The sequence below is a fragment of the Ambystoma mexicanum genome, chromosome 4q (genome assembly GCF_040938575.1).
Source record: "Ambystoma mexicanum isolate Mex_15411 chromosome 4q, UKY_AmexF1_1, whole genome shotgun sequence".
NCBI classification, from domain to species: Eukaryota; Metazoa; Chordata; class Amphibia; order Caudata; family Ambystomatidae; genus Ambystoma; species Ambystoma mexicanum.
In genome coordinates this window covers 305,334,560-305,356,161 of record NC_090928.1, presented here as the reverse complement: position 1 = coordinate 305,356,161, position 21,602 = coordinate 305,334,560, and the positions used below count along the sequence as shown (strand labels likewise).

At 47.7% G+C, this 21,602-nt stretch overlaps 1 protein-coding gene and 1 long non-coding RNA gene across 3 annotated transcripts in view; one reads left to right on the top strand and one right to left on the bottom strand.

The window, feature by feature from the left end:
* LOC138467694 (uncharacterized) overlaps positions 1–3,216 on the top strand; it is a 31,369-nt gene extending 28,153 nt beyond the window's left edge. Inside the window, exon 2 of the long non-coding RNA XR_011268128.1 lies at positions 2,407–3,216. This is a non-coding gene — a long non-coding RNA (uncharacterized lncRNA). The remainder of the gene's footprint in view (positions 1–2,406) is intronic.
* The window catches only part of TMEM181 (transmembrane protein 181), an 875,876-nt gene that overhangs the window by 807,150 nt on the left and 47,124 nt on the right, over positions 1–21,602 (bottom strand). The window lies entirely within an intron of this gene.

Sequence of the window (21,602 nt, the reverse complement as noted above, 5' to 3'; positions counted from 1 at the left end):
AACACATAAAACGGAGTCCCTGCAGGGAAGTGCGATGAGCATCGTTATAAGCGAATTCCGCCATGGGTAATAACCAAACCCAATCTTCACCACAGGCTGCAACATAACATCTAAAGTATTGATTGGTGACTTGGTTCACCCTTTCTGATTGCCCATCGCTTTGCGGGTGGTAAGCTGATAAATAGCTTAGCTCAATTCCCATTGTCCTGCTCACCGTTTTCCAAAACTCAGACACAAACGGAGTACCCTGTCAGTGACAATGGCTACAGGAAGTCCATGTAATCGAAACACGTGTTATAGAAATTATTGTGCCAAGGTCGAAGCGGAGGGTAACTTTGAGCCATTTTTGTGAATGAATCCACAATGATTAGTATAAATGTATTAAGGAAAGCACAAGTGGATAAAGTAAAACTAGAATTGACTGAATAAATGGAGGAAGGGTTTGAAGAGATGAAGAGCAATTTGTACAGCCCCTGTTTTAGGAATTCCCAATTATGCTGAGGAATTTTATTTTATTTCGCACACAAATGGGACAGTAATGACAGCAGTGCTTACGCAGAGAACTAAATTGGGCTACAAGCCTTTAGCATATTACAGCGGGACTTTAGACCCTGTTATGAGAGGATACTTTCTGTGCGAACAGTCATTGCCAGCTGCCGCATTCGCAATTGAGAAGTCTACAAGTATTGTTATGGGCTGCTCTATGATTCTTTTCGTGGAGCATGCTCTGTTTGCCATTTTAGATAAACCAAAGGGTACATTGATATCCCAAAGAGCTTCAGCTTGAGAGGTAATGATTTCAAACCCAATGTTTAAGATTGTAAGATGTAAAAAAATGAATCCTCCACGTTTATAGCTGAACCAATAGCAGAAGGCAATCATGTGCATGACTGTGTTAATTATGTTGAATTTTATGATGATATACCCTTTGTGAAGGAAAATGTGTTAGTACGAGGGGACATTCTCTTTATTGACCAGACTAATGGGAAAGGCATTCAGGCGTAGCGGTAGTGAGACACAGATTAAATGGAGAATTTGAAGTTGTAGCAAGGGCCAGACTACCGTCTTTTAAGCGCAAGCAGCAGAATTAGTGGCGCTTATTGTCGCACTTGAGAAACACGAAGGGCAGGAAGTGATGGTGTACAGTGACTCCGCCTACATGATGTCAACTGTACACGCAGGATTAGCACGTTAGAAAAGGAGGGACTACCTGCGTGCGGACGGCACTCCAGTGCAGTACGCATCTTTATTGGATAGGCTTATTAAGGCACTACAACTCCCAGTAGCCATAGCAGTCGTTAAATGCGCAGCTCATACTAAGCAAACAGATTTTATCTCTTGCGGGAATGAAGCCGCAGACACAGAAGCCAAAAGGGTTGCATATTCCCCAGATATGTCGAGTTTTGATACTGAGAGGATTAAAGAAAAAGTAGTTACAACCATGTTAGTGCAAGAAAGGTTTAATAAATTGTGGATAACCCAACTAATAGAGATTCAAGGGAGTGCAACGCAGCAAGAGCAGGAATTGTGGAAACGAAGGGGGGTTCTTTATCTCCTACAGAAGCATTATGTCAACAAGATAGCACTGGAAAGCTGGTGATGCCAGAAGCGTTATTAAAGGTCGCACTTGAACAGCTGCATTACCCCGCGCATGTAACTAGGGAGAGTCTTGCTGCTACAATTGCGGAAGACTGGTTCATTACAAATTTGTTAGAAGACGTTACACTATTTATGGTAAACTGCATCCATTGTGTGTCAAAAATTTACTGCTGGGCATGCACTGAGAACAATTAGAGGAGTAATACCTTGACCGAATGGTCAGTTTCAGCATTTACATATTGACAATGTCTATAGGCTGCAAGTATGTAATGGATATAGGTATCTATTAGTGGTGGTGTGTCCCTTCTCTAGGTGGATCGAGGCAAGTCCGTGTACACACCCTGATGCCACTTGTGCAGCAAAGTTTTTAGTATGCAAAGTTTTCCCGAGATGGGGTGTGTGAAGTGCTGAGATCTGACAATGGGCCACATTTTGTTAATGAGCTGTTTGAACAGATATGGCTTCTATTGAATATAATACACAAGTTTTCTTCTACTTGTCACCCGCAATCAAACGGGATATATGAGAGACTCAACACCCTCCTTAAAGAAAGGATTGCCAAGATTAAATTGACTTCAAAGAAGGGATGGCTACACTGCCTACCCTTAGCTTTATATGCCCTTTGGAATCAGCCAGGATCAGACCATCACCTCACCCCTCATGAACTAGTGACAGGGTGACGTATGAGAATGCCTCTCACTCCTCCATCTAGAAGTAGAAGTGATGCCCAGAGTGTAGCTAAAACTTTAGGTGATGAACTGCATGACTATTTGACATGTATGACCTCTAGCATCTCTCTCATTTCAGATCAAGTCAAGCGCAAGGGAGGTTGATCTCAGAACCCAGAAGAAGACAATTCAACAACAACCCAGTTCAACTACTATCAGCACTTAAATTATATGTTGGAGACCTAGTGCTAATCAAGAATTTTACTATAAAGTTGTATGAGCCTCGATTTAACAGCCCCTTTTGTGTTTAAAATATAAGCCCTTCAGCTGTGGAGGTCCAAGGGAGATGAGCTTGGCTTCACTTAGGGCATGTAAAGATCCGCCCTCCCACCATTGCCGATCCAGAAGCAAGGCAAGAAGCAAAACAAGAAGAAGAATTTCAGCGTGTTCAGACTCGATCGATGACGATAAAGCAATGACCAGTGGATGAGACAGATTTAGCTTGGACTAAAATTCGGAGGACACTTCTTTATAGATATCTTCGCAGGAGTGCAAAGACTTGCTGAGAAATGTAGGCCAAAAATGAACCTTAGAAGCACATTGACATATCAAAGTTATGCCTAAACGTCTGTTCTTGATCAGAAATTGGAAACGAGATCAATATCCAGATTTATTTTGTGCTCCATACCTGTTCGAAGCAGTTAAACATATGGTTTTTACTGACAGTGATGTTCATCGGCATGTGCTTGCTGTTTTAAAATGTATACTTCAAGCGTATCCTGCTCTTGTCAGAAGCGACGTTGATATTCTCACTTTTTTACAGGATCCTAAAAATGGCCCTGTGATTAGAAGGTTCCTCGTTGCAATAATTGAGCACATTTTACAGTTACAAGTATAAACAAATTTGATGATTGTATTAAAAATGAGAAATAAAGTAGCTGGCACGGTTCTAGGGAATGAAAATGTGCAACAAGTACCAGGATGGCGCGAAAAAGTGAAGGCCCATGTTTTTGTGCATAATGTATGCCTGTATGATTACTTTTTTGTCTTTCTGTTCCTCATTTTTCACAGTTTCATCATGTTAGTACTTGTACTTCCACTGAGGCAGAGGCCCCTATGGCTCTCCCCACTATGAGAACTGCTTTTTATTTGCTTAATGATTATTACACAAACTTTGCAAATGGGAGACATAAGAGAAATGCAGAGGAAGATAATGAGGGGGTAAATACCTATCTAGACAATGCAGCACACTTGGGTAATAACATGTGGTATCAGCACATGAGAAAGGTGGGAGAGCGAACATCTAAGGAGAGTTGCTACGTCTGTGCTCTTATACCCTATGCCATGAATACGGTGCAAACTTTCATCTCCAGAGAAGTTCAGAATAGAATGCCAGATGCCTCATTCATCTTGCAGCATGTAGGACCAGAGGACAATTCCAGGGAAGTTGGCCCACTTTACGATGGAGATCGAATTGGTTGTTTCCATACCAAGATGATTATAGCAAGACTACACAGATGGAAAAGGAACCTGGATGAAAGAGCAAGATGCTTGTGTATCCTGCAGCAGGACAGGACAAGGTGGTAATTGAAGAGATGAAGAGAATGAACTGTCCTGATATGACAGAAATAGCTGGATCGCCTGGATGTTGGGCGCTAAATCAAGTCTTAGTCTATGGACGAGTGAAGTCTGTTACGCTCACCTGGCTCCCACAGAGGCGTCGATCTGAACTGGACAGCTGCGGTCTCCACCAATGTGACGCTTAGGGCCGAGATGACGGACTGGACTGGCCCACCTAGCTTCGTTTGCTTGGCCCATAGGAATATTCTTCTGCAAATGGAGAAAGGGAATTAACCACCCGTGGAGTTGAGCGTAAATCCCTCCACCCCCGCTGTTCTCCCCACAGATCACCTTTGATGTCCCCTCTTATAGTCTCACCTGATGGTTTGAAAAGATGAGTTCTCCATCCTGCATTGAGCGCAGGGGCGTGTTGATAACCAGTTGCTTCACTGGCTCGAAGGAATTGGTGAGTTCCAGAACAATATTGACTCCGAGATTCCCGGCAAGACGTCGTAAGTATGTAGTTCGTAAGAGTTCAAATGCCTGACTTTCACTCTTGTCCGATTCCTTGCAGGTTGCAGCTTGACCCTAGTGAAGAGTTCCTCGTGGCAACCGGTAATATTCTGGTAAGGATTTGTATTTTCCAACACAGTTCGATAAAATAATGTCAATATTTAACCTGTTGCTTTCTCCCTTATTCAGGCGCTGAGAGAAAGTATGAAGTCTCGGGGAATAATACCTCTGGCGGTAAAATCAGGTAAGTCTATTGTGGTGAGGAGGGTTCCCCTTGTTAGTCCCTTTGTTTCACCTTGCTGTCCTTTTGTTTCCCCTTAGGGGCCGGGGTTCGGCGAAGATGCAGTGGAAGCTGCGCCGACCCGTGAAGAGGAATAGTACCCCCGGTGGTAAAATCAGGTAAGTATATGGGGGGTAACTAATATTCCTCTGTGTATTCCCTTGGCTCACCTTGCTGTTCTTGTCTTCTCCTTAGGTGGCGGAGTGAGGCGGGAACATGCAGGAGGATGCGGTGGAATGTGAAGATGCTGCGAAGGCCGGTGAGTTCAGCGCAGCGCTGCAGCAGGCGAGGTGACGCGCATAAAATAACTTCTTTCTTCCAGCTCGAAGACGCGATGGATCGGGAATGCAGGTAAGGATCAAAGGTATTACTCTTGTTCTAACCTTTTCTCCTTCTTTCTCCCTTTTTCTAGGAGCTCCAAACTCGAGGCGGGCGTGGCAGAAGATTGGATGCAGACTTGCAGGCACGGTGAGCGTTACGCTGCTGGATGCAGAATAACGCGAAGAGTGTGCTGCTCTTCGGGCGTGGTTTAAATAGCCTCCAAAGTAGTCCCAGGTAAGTATTCCTCCCCAGCCCCACCCGAGTAAACAAAATAGTCCCTAGGTAAAGTAGTCCCTTCCAAGCCCCTTTTGGCTTGGAGCTCTTGCAGCATGGTCTGCATCAGGTAAGTTTGCAGCATGGTCTGCATCAGGTAAGTTTTAATCTATGAGCTTGGCGCCTATGGCGCCAGGACTGACTCTCCATATGAGCCTGGCGCCATAGATGCCAGGACTGCACCCAAATAGCCCCTAGCAGGGGTTGTTGGGCTTGCTTGGGATAACATGATGCCTGCTTCCGGGGTTGCTGGACTTGGTCTGGGTCCCCGGGGGTAGACATCATGACAAAGTCCAAGAAGGGGTGGGAAGAAGGACTGATGTCCTGTGCAGCTCATGCCGAAGCCAGAATATGTACAAGAGGTGCAGAGAGTGAACGATGGATGTTTGAAGTAAGCATGGCAAACTGCTGACATGGGTAGAAGATGAATTGGGTCCAATGGTTGTGATCCCATTGGTGAATGTGCTTCTGGAGACATGGTAAGAATAATGTGGGAGACAACAAGAACTGCAGAACTACATTTGACGTTTCCAGAATGGGGGTGCAGGGACAGCCGTCCTGATGGATCGATATTGGGCTTGTGGGCCTAGGGCCTATATGAAGCTGCCCAAGGATTGGGGAGGGACGTGCTCCTTGGTGTACATCCATGTTCCTGCATTAGTGATTACTCAGAGTGACCTGGACATTGGAGAATTTCCAACAGTAGATGCCCATCGGAGAAAGAGAAGAGCGCTTGAATTTCTCAATCTAACCAGATGAGAGAGTTACTTCTCAGCCAAATCGATAGAAGCTTTTGACTCTATTCCTTATGAGCACAGGTTGTTCAGCAAGACATGTTCAATATTTACGACTATATTAATGCGTGGGATCCAGACGATGGCCAATGCCAAGTGGTTGCAGATCACGAGATAGGAGCTTCTGCAGACAATCAACACCACCATAAAGGTATTCAATGCTATCAAAGAAGAGCTGAGTGCCATACGACTAATGACCCTGCAAGTCCTTGTCATGATCACAGCAATGGAAGCAGGAGTTTGCGCCAATATAAGGCCATCACCTTGCACATTCATACCTTCTCATGATGATGAGAATGGGACCCTGACAGAGGCCATAACATTGCTGACGAATCTGCATAACAAGATGGAAGCCGTGACAGAGGACATTGCAGATGACAATTGGTTTGTTTCCATATTCTCATGGATTGCGCAGTGGATGGCAAACATCTTCAAGTTTCTTGGAGCAATATTGGTGATGGTGATGTTTTGGATTCTGTGTGATCAGGATAATAATTGCACAATGTAAGAAGACAGCAAAGAAAGCAGTAGGAATAAAGATCATGATCAATGTCGAATCAGTGTTTGGACCTTAGGAATTGACTGATAAAGATGTCAGAAAATACATAGAGGCCAGCATAGTAGCACCTGAGGGAACGAAGTTCCTGTATCCAAAGAATCATAATAAGTATGTGGCATATGGGTCTATTGTAATCCAAATGGACAGTGCAACTACATGACCTGGAGTGTGGACGAACATGTTAAATCAGCCAGCACCCTGAGGTGGGTGATGAAGATCTGGACTCCGAAGAAGCACTTCTTCAAGAGAAAATACCAAGATGTGGAGACCATTGGAGAGGTGGTCGATGACTCCACCAGAGGGCCGAATGTAGAGGAGCAGTTACAAGCCTCTGCAGGGAATCCCATCCCCCTACCACCTGCATGTTGGAAGCCTGAGATTGTGCCATACTTGACACCAGCAGTTGTGACCATACCACGGCAAATATTCGAAAGAAGGCATCCACTAAAAAATACCTTATCAAATGTTTCCTGAAGAGATGACAATCTGAAGGAGGAACTTCCTGAAGGAATATGAAAAAGAGCAAAAGAGGAGCTTGCGACGTCACGAAAGGCGAACGTGATGCCCTGAGAATACTGACTGAAGAGAATGCATGGAGCGTATAGAAACTAATGACAAAGTCAAGAATCGAGTAAACTTTCAAATGTGAAAAGAAGATTACACGCATGTGATGCACTGCAGAAAATGCAAGCCGTTCAATAACTGTACAGATGCTGTAACGCAAGTAGACTAAGTGAACATAGAAGCTGGCTATATGTATTGAATAGTCTGCAGGCGAAGCCACCATTGTATAGAAAGTACACATTGGTGTCATGAATTTAGTAAGCCCGGATCCATGGAGAGGAAAGGCCGAGAACGTTGTCGAAGCAAGAATAAGTTGATGATATGGACACGAATGGCGAGGCTGTCTGGCCTGGTGTCAAAGCTGAAGCAGCCAAAACTGGTTATCTCTTCTTGAAGGCAGTGAACATGAGAAGCTCAATCATCCCCTGTTAAGGTGCAAAGAAAGAACACCAATCTTGCCAAGTTTTATTCAATTAAGACATTTAAATACTGCAAAATGGACCAAATCGTGGTTTCCTGTCACGTGAGCCAAGGATGGAAAAAGAGTTGAGCGTGGAGTTCTAGAGCAACGATAGTGCGTGCTATATTCCCAGAGACAAGAATACTCTGCAAGGCCAAGTTCAAATCTTCATGGCAGAAGGCATGGGTGATGTGAGATGATGAGCTAATAGGGTGGGGAGGTAGAGCCAAGTCCACCTCCTGGCACCTGGGTCTGGGTTACGTGCTGCTAAGGGAAGCAAATGTTTCAGACATAGCACGAGCATGCCAACCAATTATAGAGGGCCGTATAACGAAGGGCTTTATAGTTTGAGAGCCAGTGATATAATGTGTACTTAAATGAGTTCCCCGGTGCAGGTGAGTGTTGTGCCCATTCTTGTCATGATGCATACTCAGGTGAGCGTTACAGTTCTTGTCCCGGCCATTTTTGGCATTTGAAAAAGTATTTAGGCTCCCACAGCCCCCACGCGCTCTCTGCGTCACTGCCCGTGTGTTTTCCCTTCCTCATCCTGCCTCCCGTCCCTCCCCCCTCGCCTGATGGGGCCAAGGACTGTGCTAGCTGCACAAGAGGATTTGTTGCCATCTACGACACCGACCTGACCATTTTAATTCCCTGGTGCAGGTGAGTATCATGCCCGTTCTTGTCTGGGACATTTTTGGCCTTTTCAAAAGTATTTAGGCTCCCCAGCCTCCGCGCGCTCTCCGGATCACTGCCCGTGTGTTTTCCCTTCCTCATCCCGCCTCCCGTCCCATCCCCCTACCCGATTGGACCAAGATCGGTGCTAGCTGCACGAGCGGATTTGTTGCTATCTACAACACCCACCTGACCATTTTAGTTCCCTGGTGCAGGTGAGTGTTGTGCCCGTTATTGTCCCGGCCATTTTGGGATTTTAAAAAAGTATTTAGGCTCCCCCAGCCTCTGCGCGCTCTCCGGGTCACTGCCTGTGTGTTTTCCCTTCCTCATCCCGCCTCCCGTCCCTCCCCTCTCCCCTGATTGGATCAAGTTCTGTGCTAGCTGTACGAGAGGATTTGTTGCCATCTACGACACCGACCTGACCATTTTAGTTCCCTGGTGCAGGTGAGTGTCGTGCCCGTTCTTGTCTGGGCCATTTTTGGCCTTTTCAAAAGTATTTAGGCTCCTCAGCCCCTGCGCGCTCTTCGGATCACTGCCCATGTGTTTTCCCTTCCTCATCCCGCCTCCCGTCCCCTCCCCCTCCCCGACTGGACCAAGGTCGGTGATAGCTGCACGAGAGGATTTGTTGCCATCTACAACACCCACCTGACCATTTTAGTTCCCTGGTGCAGGTGAGTGGTGTGCCGTTATTGTCCCGGCCATTTTGGGGTTTTTAAAAAGTATTTAGGCTCCCCCAGCCTCCGCGCGCTCTCCGGGTCGCTGCCCGTGTGTTTTCCCTTCCTCATCCCGCCTCCCGTCCCTCCCCTCTCCCCTGATTGGACCAAGTTCTGTGCTAGCTGCACGAGAGGATTTGTTGCCATCTACGACACCCACCTGACCATTTTAGTTTCCTGGTGTAGGTGAGTGTCGTGCCCGTTCTTGTCCCAGGCCCCAAGGCAAAGGGCGGCTCCTACAGCAGTGGATCCAAACTGTGTCTGCAGGTGTCAGCATGGGATGCCAGGGCCAGCTGTCAACCATAGCGACCATCAAGGTAGATGTGGCCTGTGTGGGGAGCAGACCAATCACTGTACTCCGGAAGCCCTGCCACTCTACCTACCCTCAGAACATAGCCGCCAAGCTGTTAATACTAACCAGCTTAACAACTACATAGAATTGTGAATATTAGCCTCCATCACATTTAGACAGGATTGTAAATATTAGCTTGCGTCACTTCTAGGCAGGATTGTGAATGTTAGCCAGTGCCACATTTGGCCCCTATGCCATCTATTACCGCTCTGGCTCTTCGGCTACCTACATTCTCCACCTCTCTAGCTCAATTGTCATCCACTACCGCTCCGGCTCCTCTTCTGCCTCCTCCTTCCACTTCTCTGACTTCTCTGCTACTTCCGAGTGGTATCCCTCTCCCCTGCCCCCCACCCCCGGAAGACTTGGAAAGTAGAAACCTGCTCCACGTGGCTGGCTACTCTCATCTCTCGCTCTGCTGTCAAACACTCCTCTACATCTGTCACCTCCTTGAACTCCTAGACCTGGATGTTCTCACTCTTACCGAGACATGGCTCAAGGCCATCTCTATCATGAGTTTTGACACACTACTCCCCAGGGGCTACAAGATCCTCTCCGAGCACATGTCCAATAGGCCCAGAGGCGGAGTGGCCCTGATCTTTCCTGAGTGGATCCCTGCTTCCATCATCCCCACTCAGACCTATTCCTCCTTTGAATGCCTGGTCTGCAGGCTCTCTATCTCTCCTGGCCTCTCTCTCACCTTGGCCACCATATACAGGGCACCTGGCCAGACCACACTCTTCCTCTCTGAATAGGCTGACCTCACTTCCTCTCTCCTTTCCTCTACCTCCCAGCTTCTCCTCTTTGGGGATCTCAACATCCGCCTGGACACCCCAGACTCCTCTGGGCTTTTTCACAACCTATTAGACTCTCTTCCCCTCTCCATTCTACCCTCTGGTCCGACTCACTCTGCCGGCCACACCTTGGATGTTCTCATCTCTTCAGACATCCCCTCTCTAATCCAATCACTACTCCTCTCTCCTGGACTGACCACTTTTTTCCTTTCTTCTCACTTGAAGTTTCCTGTTCCCTTCAGAAAGGCCCTCCCAGCACTGCCACCTTCCTTTGCGGTCATTCGACCGATGAAGCGAGTGTCAGTGGCCGCCTTTGCCTCCACTTTCTCTCCCCCACCTACTCCTGCGGCTGACTCCCATCCTAACACAGCCCTTTCCAACCTTCATCTTTCCATCTCTAACACTCTGGATACCCTTGCCCCTGTTATGAGGATCCGCCTGAAGCCTGCCGCCAAGTGCAATTCTTGGTATGACTCCGATCTGGCCGCTCTGAAACGCAAGTGCAGAGTAGCTGAACAGAAGTGGGGAGCTTCGGGTGCACCCTCTGACAAACTGGTCTGCCACGTGCTCCAAAAGCAATACAGACTCTCCATCTTCTCTGAGAATCTCCCCGGCCTCTCACAACACGGCCAAACCTTTCAAAATGTGCAAGGAACTGGCAATCCTACTGCAGTATCTACCTCTTCTACACTTACCCAGGCCCTCTGTATGGCTCGTCTTCTCATTTCACCACTAAAACTCAGTAAGCACTCTCCTCCTCTTCTCTTTCCCTCCACCTCTCGCAGGCCCTCCTTCGCTGCCTCCCTCCTGTCCTTCCTCTCTCCTGTAACACCTGAAGATGTTTCCAGACAAGACCGGTCTGTGAAAGTCTCATCCAAACAGGTGACCCCATAGCTCTTCAATATTTATCTGGCCCCTTTGGCCCTGCTGATATCTACCTTTTCCTCTATCTTTCAGTGTTATGCAGATGGCATAAAGCTCTCTTTCAGGCTACCCTCGGCGTCGTCCTCCTCGCTCATCCCTGTCTATCCGCTATTCAGGCATGGTGCGCCCCTAACGATCTCTGCCTTAACGCCAGTAAGACTGAGAACCTTCTCATTGGGACCCCATCTCCCACTTATGTTCTCTCACTCTGGCCGCCCTACTTCTTGTGAGGCAAAAAACCTTGGAGTCATCTTCGACTCCACTCTCTCCTCTCCACACATCACAGACCTTGCCAAGGAGGCCCATTTCCAGCTCTTCCTCCTCAGAGGTATTCTCCCTTTTCTCACCTTCCCCAGAAGCTCACTGTCCCCAGATCCCTGTTCTCTCTAGGCTGGACTACCGCAACAGCTTCTTTCTCAATCTGCCTATCTCTACTCTTTGCCCTCTTTAACTCATCCAGAACAGGACTGCAAGACTTATCCTTGGCCTCAAGCCCAGGGACCGCCTCTCTCTGGCCCTGAAATCCATCCACTGGCTCCCGGTGGCTGCAAGGATCAGGTTCAAGACCCTCTGCATCGTCCACAAGGCTTTCTGGGGCTGGGGCCCTCACTACCTTCAACTTTCTCTTCCGAAGTACCTTTCTCCTAGAGCCCTTTGCTCGTCTACTTCTAACTCTCTGTGGGTAAGTCGCTTCCACTAGCAGAGAATGGGGGTTAGATCTCTCTCCTCTGCAGGTGCCTCCCTCTGGAATGGCCTCCCTGCCTCTCTCTGCCTTGAGCCGGATCTTCTTACGTTCCGGAAGCTCCTCAAGACCTCCCTTTTCTCCTCTTCTTTCTCACCCTCTCTCCCCTGCTAACCTTCCCTTGCTTCTGCTCCATCTGCTGACTGGCTGCTCTGGTGACCTCTGAGTCTTACAGGACACTAGGCCCTCCCCCACGAGTCCCCCTGCACTTGCCGCCTGGCCCAACTTGCAAAGCCGCCTGGCTAACCTTGAACTACCGGGCTGGGATTGCCCTATGTAGTCCCAACCTTCCTTGCACTTAACTCAGGGCCCTGCTGCTCTGGTGCACTTCCCCCTATACCCTCCCCTCTGCACTTCTTGTTGTGCACTTGCAAGATTTCAATGACACGAGGCCTAGTAGGATTGTTGTCTTGTCCTCCCTTCGTTCCCCCCTCCCTTGACTAGTTGCACCTTGAAACACTTGTGTATAGGCGCACAATAAATAATTACAACAGGTACACAACCACACTGCGCATGATCACTGATACAAGGTGAAAAGAATATTTAATCAAGGTGAAAACAGCCAACTTGAAAAGAATATTAAATCAAGGTGAAAGCAGCCGACACGTGTTTCGACCACAAGGTCTTCTTCCAGGCTGATATGCACAAATCAATTATCACAAACATTAAATATTCAATGTAGATGAGTAAAAATAGAAATTGTAATTTGGTTGAATACACCACTGTAATATTGTTAACCCTTTTATTGGTTTATTCTGCTTTCTTCCCTGCACCTATATGCCTGAACCTGTGTCATTGGTGCAGACCCGTCACCCATTATGTAAGAGCCAAATCCAGCCCGCTGAAAAGACTGAGTGCTGCAGCTTAGGAAGCGGCCCTTGGCTGGCTTTAACTGTCAAACGAGAAATGGGCTGATGGCCCAAAAGGGATGTAAACTGGAGAACTGCAGGCCTAAATGTGCATACATGCTGCCCTGCACCTACCCGCATATTTAAGTCTCTCTAGGGAGCGTGATGGAGACGCTTGGGCTCCACCACTCATGTGCAGGAACCAGGAAGCTCTCCCTGCTTCCTAGTTCCTGCTGCATGCTGTGCTGGAGCCAGAGTAGCTGCGCTGCAGGCAGCATCTAAAGTTTGGACCGGGGCTGCAGGTAAAAAAGAAAAAAGGTATGTGTATGCATTTGTGTTTGTAAGTGTACCTGTGGTTGAGTGTTTGTGTGTGTGAATGAGAGAGTGTTGTGTTGTATATGAGCTCAAGTGAATGAGAGCAATTAATGGCTGTATAATTTCATGTGTGCCAGGGAGTGGGACTCCGATTGTGGCATGGGGTCATATTTGTGCAGTGACAGCCCAAATATGTTTTACTGCGGCATGGCATTTAATATTGGGCATCAAGGGTAAAACAAGCATAATACGTTTTAATAAGTGTCTATAGTGGCCTACATTGGTGCAGCAGGATGAACACGTTTTCCTACTGTGGCATGGCATTTTTTACTGGACATTAAGGGTAAAGCAAAAATGATGAATATTATTACGTGGCCATACGGGCCTACATTAGTGCAGCCAGTCTGGGCATTTAATTTTACTGTGGTGTGGAATTTTTACTGGCAATGCCAACAGGAGTATGTTCTCAATTAAGGATGCTGGCATATATTGGTAGATTCAGCATGGACATGTTTTCTTATAATATCATTACCGGCTTTAAGTGTAAAGCAAACCTGAGTATGTGTGCCAGGGAGTGGGACTCTGATTGTGGCATGGGGTCATATTTGTGCAGTGACAGCCCAAATATGTTTTACTGCGGCATGGCATTTAATATTGGGCATCAAGGGTAAAACAAGCATAATACGTTTTCTTACTGTGGCATGGCATTTTTTACTGGACATTGAGGGTAAAGCAAAAATTATGAGTATTATTACGTGGCCATTCGGGCCTACATTAGTGCAGCCAGTCTGGACATTTAATTTTACTGTGGTGCGGAATTTTTACTGGCAATGCCAACAGGAGTATGTTCTTAATTAAGGATGCTGGCCTATATTGGTAGATTCAGCATGGACATGTTTTACTATAGTATCATTACCGGCTTTAAGTGTAAAGCAAACCTGAGTATGTTCTTATATGGGAATAGTAGCATATATTGGTACAGCCAGCATGAAAATTTGTTTTATACTGGCATATATTGCAGGAACAGGTATCTTGAAATGCATTGGAAAATGCTCATGTGCATTGTTCGTGAATGGAGTCTATTGGATGTTTTCATGTATTACCCTACAAAATCAATTGTAAATTATGTGGCTGTTTACCCAATTTTTCACAGAAAGTCTGCTGCACAAATCAAACTATTGTTTTTAAAATTCTCTTGCGATGGGCAGGGCGGTGATGTTTAAAATGATGACGCTTCCGAGACTTTTATACGTCCTACATAATGTTCCACTCCCCATCCCCCTCAAACCTTCGTAGCAATAGACAAGACCCTACGGACACTGTTTTGGGGGGGGTGTGGGAACAACCCAGAGTCGCTCTTAAGTCGCTGCAGAGCTCAGTATGGGAGGGCGGCATAGGACTGCTAAGCCTTCGCACCTACTACTGGGCTTCCCAAATGGGGGTGGTAATGATTGGCAACACAGCAACCCCCACACTCCCGCATATCCGTGCTGAACTGGGCGCTATGAACTCCATCTCCCACTCCAGACTCTATACTCCGACATTAAGATTGTGTCGGGAATACCAAGAATGACCATCCATATCCGTCGAATCTGGAGGGAGGCACACCGACACATTGGATGGGACGCAAAACCGACACTGACTCAACCCCTATGGCACAATGCATACCTGCCTGAAATACAGAGAATGGGATACTTCGGGAACTGGACAAAGCAAGGCATATGCACATTAGCGAACATAGTCCAAGAGGGGCGCCTTCTGGATTTTGAGATTCTGAATGGGAAATAAGGGTTACAACTGATAGAACGGTTTAGACATACAGAACTCACTCACGCCATGAATGCCCAATTCCCGAACTTGGCTGATATACCCACCTGCTCCCCACTAGAGGCTAATGTTCTCCTGGAATGCATCTCTTCCAAGGTTACGTCCACGATTTACCAGGCCCTTAACTCCTTTGGTACCAGCAAACTCACTCAGCTGAAAGAAAAATGGGAAAGGGATCTGGACATGCTTGAATCGGAGGAATGGGTGGACGCATTGATGTTCCCACCGAGACATGGGTATTAATGCCATGCTACGGCTGATACAGCTTAGAATACTACACCGGTCATACTACTCCCGAACAATCTTGGCTAAAAGGGGCGGGACAGATGGAGGGGAATCTCTGATGCAAAAGAGAAGCAGGCACCTTTATCCACATGATCTGGGCTTGTGACGTATTACAGACCTTCTGGGAGGAGATCACTGCCCACTTCTCCTACTCTGCCTCCGCATGGATACAATCCTTCCTAGCGAATAGAACCATGCAAGTCTTCTCCACAATAGCCGCTGCTGACCCGATCCCCATCACCTGCGGAGTCCCACAAGGTTCCTGTGTCTCCCCCACATTGTATAATATATTTACGAAGCCTCTATTCGACAAATTGGACCATCTGGGTGTCACCTACACCAACTATGCAGATGACACCCAGATTCTCCTCACCATCTCAGGCAACTACAATGCGGACGTCACCCAGATTAACAAAATCTTCTCCATCATTCAGGCATGGATGGCCACCCACGGCCTCTGCCTGAATGATGAGAAGACGGAGCTTCTGCTGGTCGGTTCTCCTAATAACCTGTCTAAACTCAGCCCCAGTTACAAGAACATCATCATAGACGGTAACACCATCCCTATCGCTAAAAGTGTGAAAACCTTAGGTTTCCACCTTGACGCCAACACCAACCTCGCCAAACAAATCAACTCAACCGCCTCGGCCACTGCATATACAGGTAAGCTAATCAGGGCTAGCAGACCCTTCCTATCCCCCGACAGCTGCCTCACTCTGGCCAGAGCACTCATTCAATCCAAACTAGACTATTGCAACAGCCTGTACCTAGGAGCCAACCAATCCATAATTAACAAACTCCAGGTTCTCCAGAACAATGCTCTACGCGCCGCACTCAACATCCCAAGGCGTGAACACATCTCTACAACCAGGAAAGCATGCAAATGGCTCTCCATACAGCAAAAAATCGACCTCAAAACTATCTGCCTCACTTATAAGGCCTTAAACAATCTAGCCCCACCGTACCTCTCCAACACATTTACTTTAAAATCTTCATCCAGAACCACCAGATCAACCAACTCCTTAAGCCTACTAGTGCCCAGATTTGCCTTAACAAGAGCAGGAGGCGCTAGCTTCACTGTGCTAGCCATCCAACTTTGGAACACCTTACCACTCAAAATTAAAACCACTGAGTCCTTCCCGATCTTTAGGAAACTGGTTATTGGCTGGCTACTGAACAATGAGTAGCTTTTACCCTCATCTCCAACCACACCTGTATTATATGTAAATTGTCATATTATGTAAATCCTTCTTTATAAATTTGATGTACCCTGTAAATGTTAATGCATATTTCATGACTGTAACCGTATCCTTATAGCGCCCTTCTACCCACGGGTCCGGAGCGCTCTACAAATAAATTAAACAAACAAACAAATCCATTAGCAGGATTTCCAGGACATTGGGTTTTCCCCAGTTCCACGAGACCCGAAATTGATATTACTGGGTTCCAGGGGAGAGGTGGACTTTACCAAATTGAAAAATCATTCCTTGCGGTGGCACTGGGGTGGGGAAGCGATTCATTGCTGCAACCTGGGGCTCTGCAGAGACAATGTGCATAAACCGATGGTCCAACATAATAAGCAGGTGTGCATCCATGGAACGACGCTTCTACACAGCAAGAGGATGCCCCAAAACATTTCTGAAAATTTGGGGGAAATGGGCGGATGATTGATGAGCCCACAGCACCCCAATGGTGGTGGGAGCCCGGATCTTTAAGGAAATTCCTAACAAAGATCAACAGCCCTTGGGGAAGGGGACCCCTCCCCCGGCGACTGAGGACTTTGGTGCTATTAAGAATTGTTCCAGATTGGTAGTACGTGTTGTATTTCCTTTGACCCTGCTACTTGTTCATGTTCATATTGTTTACTATAAAATTCAATAAACAGTGTTATTAAAATTCTCTTGCGGGGAGAACCCCCCCACCTCTCCCCAATCCCCCATGCATTGCTCCGTGCTTCCTCACTACAATCAGTCACTTCCACACATTCATGGAATACATTTATGCCGCTCCAATAAAATAATTCACCAGCCCCCACTGGAGCCTTTGCGTCTGCATGCTCATGGAGATTGGCTTGCTGCTCCAAGCACCATGGCCACATAGCAATAGCTGTGTGGGAGGAGAGATCATAAGCCCTTCTCGTTCACTTTCATTATGGGGAGTGATGCACATCGTTAGATAGTCCTGCCATTCAACTCGCAACGCGCATGTCACTTTGTGACTCAGTGGCTAGCACATTGTAAGCAAATCACATACGTGTATGAATCTTTAAAAACTAGGCTCTGCGATTATTTCACAAACACTACAGAGTGACACAGTTATCCCTGCATTTCTTCAATCCGTGTAGCGTTATGTATGCCATGGACATACCTTTTACTTGCTTTGGCTTTAAGTTAATGAGCTGTACGCAATCCACTATAAAAATACTATTTGGGTTCTCTTCCGAAATCATTCAAGGCCAGGTACCAATGGAAGGGACGCATCATTTGCCCGAATCTATGTTTTGACGAGATTTATTTCTATTGGCGATGTCTGTGTTTTCCAGATAAAATTCTCAAAAATATTTGCTGACATGCGTGGGAAGCGGCAATATTTCTATGAAATGGAATGCAACTCTATGCGCTGTCATATCGTTGGTTAAGCATTGCCGCCTTCATGGCATAAATGTACATATGCAGTGGTACAACAACAGCTGCTGTCCACAGATATCGAATCGTGGCGCGGCTTCGAGTGAATCAATACTTCTTAATTGCAGGAGCCTGCAGCAACAGTAGACGTCCTATTTCTTTTCAGCCTTTTTATTGGGAAACTATCTGCAGCCAGCCAGTACTCTGTAAGTGCTCTAACTATAGCCCTAGGGGACATTTTACAGCCAAGGTCAGTTCATTGTGGCTGTGATCGTAAAGCAGTCATTGCTTTCTCTCACCCTCATAAACACTATCCCCCCAGGCGGACCCTCCATTCATCCAGAGCACACAGGGACTGGGAGATGTTGGAGTCTACTGATGGGGCACTACACAACCTTGTGCCCGCGTGCCCACCAGGGTGTTTGATCTGAGGAGTTCACATTCCACACAGAGCCTCTTTTTTCAGAAAAATATATTTTAGTTAGTTCTGTGTTAGAAGATATCCGTCAGCAACAGTATCCCCTGAAGATCGTGACTATTACACAAAAACTACAAAAACATCGAGAGAGATATATTGACCTACACAAAATCTAAAAATGTAGGAGCATGGGTGATCTGACAAGGGGTACAAAGCGCCACCCTGGTTCATGGTTATCTATGAAGGTGGGAAGGAGCTTCAATGGGTTTGAGATAAAATGTGGGGGAAAGGAGTTAACAGTGAAACACAGGGGTACATAGAATTGATTGGCTTTGAAGACAATTCAAAAAGTACGTTTTTGGCGAATTTTCAAATAAAAAATAAGCAGTAGATTTTTTTTTAAACGTGTTTATTTTAAAACCAGCACACAGATGACAATTAGGTAACAGACATTAGACAACCAGTCGCCTCCAGTTCAATACCCAAGCATGCCCTTGACCCCTTGCTCCCGCTCCCTCCCCCAGCCGTTGTCGGGATCCAACGTCGCAAGGGCCAGGGCTGGCCCCCTGCCGTCCGATTGAAGGGCCCTTGCAACCAGACGTGGTTTATAAGTTAATGCCGTGAAGTTCTGGTCATGGTCCAACACAGGCACCAAAGTGTTTCAAAAGGGGTGGAGGAGGCCACTGTTAGCTGCTGTAATTTTCTCAGCTATCAAAATGTCCCAGAGTTTTAGCCATCATAGGATCATCAGGGGGCCGCCTGGAGATTTCCAAGTACGTGCCACCGTGATCTTAGCGACAAGGAGGAGTTGTGTTAAGAGGGCCGCCTTCCTGACGGTTCTCGGATAGGTACTTGGGATTGGGACTCCCAAGAGGATAGGTTCCGGCTCCAATGGAATCGCCACATGCATGATGTCTGCAATGATAGCAATGCATTGGGACCAAAACTCCTTTATCACTTGGCATGTCCACCACATGTGTAGGTAGGACCCGGGGAGGCCACAGTGGCACCAGCATAAGGGGTCTAGGGCCTGGTTGAAGTGGTGTAGGCGGAGCGGAGGTAGTACTATCGTAGGAGTAGTTTATGTGCGCACTCCCGGTGCTGATACAAAAAGAGGATGAGTGTGTCCTCAACCAGATGTCCACCCAGGTCTGGTCCTCTCTAGGGTTCCCCAGGTCTGCTTCCCACTGTAACATATAAGAGGACCTAGCGACGAGGAAGTCTACCTGTAATAACATATAGAGGGCCGAAATTTCCCCCCGAGCCGGTGGGTCTGCGACTGTGAGTTCGGGGGGGCTAAGGGCTTGTGATGCAGCTGAGCGGGTCAGCGGATGGGAGCACCAGTGTCGGAGTTGTGAATAGGTGAACCTATCTGCTTCTGCTAGTCAGAAAGCATTCTTGCATTGCTCGAAGGTGCGTGGTTGGTTCTCCTCAAAAAGCTGACCCAGGGAACTAAGGCCACCCGCAATCCAGTTCTTAAAGTTCGAGGGGCAAGATCCTGGTGCGAAGGCTGGGTTGTGAAAGACTGGGGCAGAAGGGCCTAAGCCTCCCGGGATGCCTTTACATTTGCGAGCCCAATCCCATGCTCTCAAGGTGTGTCTAGTGGAGGACAGCGTGCCTGGCCAGGGGAGGTGTGGAAGGAAGCGCAGGGGAGCGGGGAGGTGTGGAAGGAAGCGTAGGGGGAGGGGCAAGCGAGACTGTTCAATCTCTGCCCATTTCGGATGGCACGAGACGATGGCCCAGGCCTGGGTGTGGGCTTTCTGTGCCACCACCTGGTACTTCTGGAGGTCAGGGACCCCTAAGACTCCCAGCCTGGGACTGCTCATCATGGTCCTCTGGCGGATCCGCGACTTTCTACCCCTGAAAATGAAGCAGAATATTTTCCTTTGCAGGATTTTAGTGGGGAGGGATGTGCAAGCATAGAGAAATCGTGGGAGGAGATTCATTTTACAAGCCATGATACGACCCTGGAGCGAGAGCTCTTGCAGAAGCCATCGGTTGCGGTCCCTCTCTAAGTCTTTGAAAAGTGAAGGGAAGTTTGCCCGATAGATGTCTTCCAGGCGGGCGGGAATCTGGACCCCCAGGTAGGGAATAGACTTCTCGCTCAGTTGAATCGGGCATAGGGATCTAAAGGACTCCCGGTCCCCTGGCTCCAGCCCAATCCCCAATGCTGCCGATTTCCCAAAGTTGATGGTAAAACCTGATACCCTCCCAAACCTATCGATCTCAGCAAGGGCTGGCGCGAGTGAAGCAGAAGTGTCCGTTATGGATAGCAACACATCACCCGCATAAAGTGCGATCTTGTGTTGGTAGGGGTCCACTTGGTGGCCTTTGACCCGGGGGTTTAGACGGATTCGCTGGACGAGGGGTTCCATGGCTAGAGCAAAGAGTAGAGGGGAGAAGGGGAACCCCTGTCTGGTTCCACAGGTCAACGGAATTGGATCGGAAAAGAGGCCATATCAATCTTTGGAGGGTGGGCCCAAAGTGGAAGGACTCGAGGGTGAGTTGCAGGAATTCCCAGTGCACTTTGTCAAATGCCTTCGTTGCGTCTAGGGCCAGTAAGGCTAGCCTCTGCGAATCCTGATTCACGACGTCTATCAAATTGAGGACTCTGCGGATGTTATCTGCGGTCTATCTATGCATTATGAATCCCATCTGGTCTGAGTCTATGATATTGGGGAGAACACCCGCCAAGCGGTTTGCCAGGACCTTGGAGTATATATTAGCGTTGAGATTTAGTAGCGAGATTGCCTATACGAAGTGTTGTCCCTGGGGTATTTTCCCGGTTTTAGGGCGAGGACTATGATTGATTCCTGCATCGAGGGAGTGATAGTCCCCGAGGTGGCAAAGTACTTGAAAAGAGTTGTCAAGGGGGCCAAGGGTTGGGGGCGAAAGATTTTATAGAATTGGGTTGTATATCTGTCCGGACCTGCGGCCCTGGGTTTGAGATTCTTGATGGCTGCGCCGACCTCCTCACCTGTAATAGGAGCCTCTAGGCTCTCCCTCGTTGCGCCTTCAAGACGAGGGAGGGCTGCGCCACGTAGGTAGTCCTGTTGTTCCTCAAGCATCCGCAGGGTTGCTGACATGGTGTCTGTGAGGTGGGCGACTGCCAGTTGTAGCTTGTCTTGATCAGCAAATTGGACTCTGCCTTGAGCGTCGCGCAGGCCCAAAATAGTATTCCGCTTCTTAGCCTTGGTGAGTTTATCTACCAGAAGTTTGTTCGCCTTATTGCTTTTGGCATAGTAGCCTTACTTAGTTTTAGCTAGTAGCTGGGCCGTGTCCTCGGCATTGGGGGTCATTTACGAGTTTGGAGGCAGCCATGGCGCTATTAGCGCCATGGCTGCCTCCAAACCCGGGTCCGGTTTCACTGAATGGGGACTTACCCGGTCATTCCAACCTTGGAGGACCCAGTAAGTCCCCATTCAGTAAACCATTCCCCATTCCCATTTGAGCCCCCATAGGGCTCAATGGGAATGGGGAAGGAGCAAATAACGGGCCCG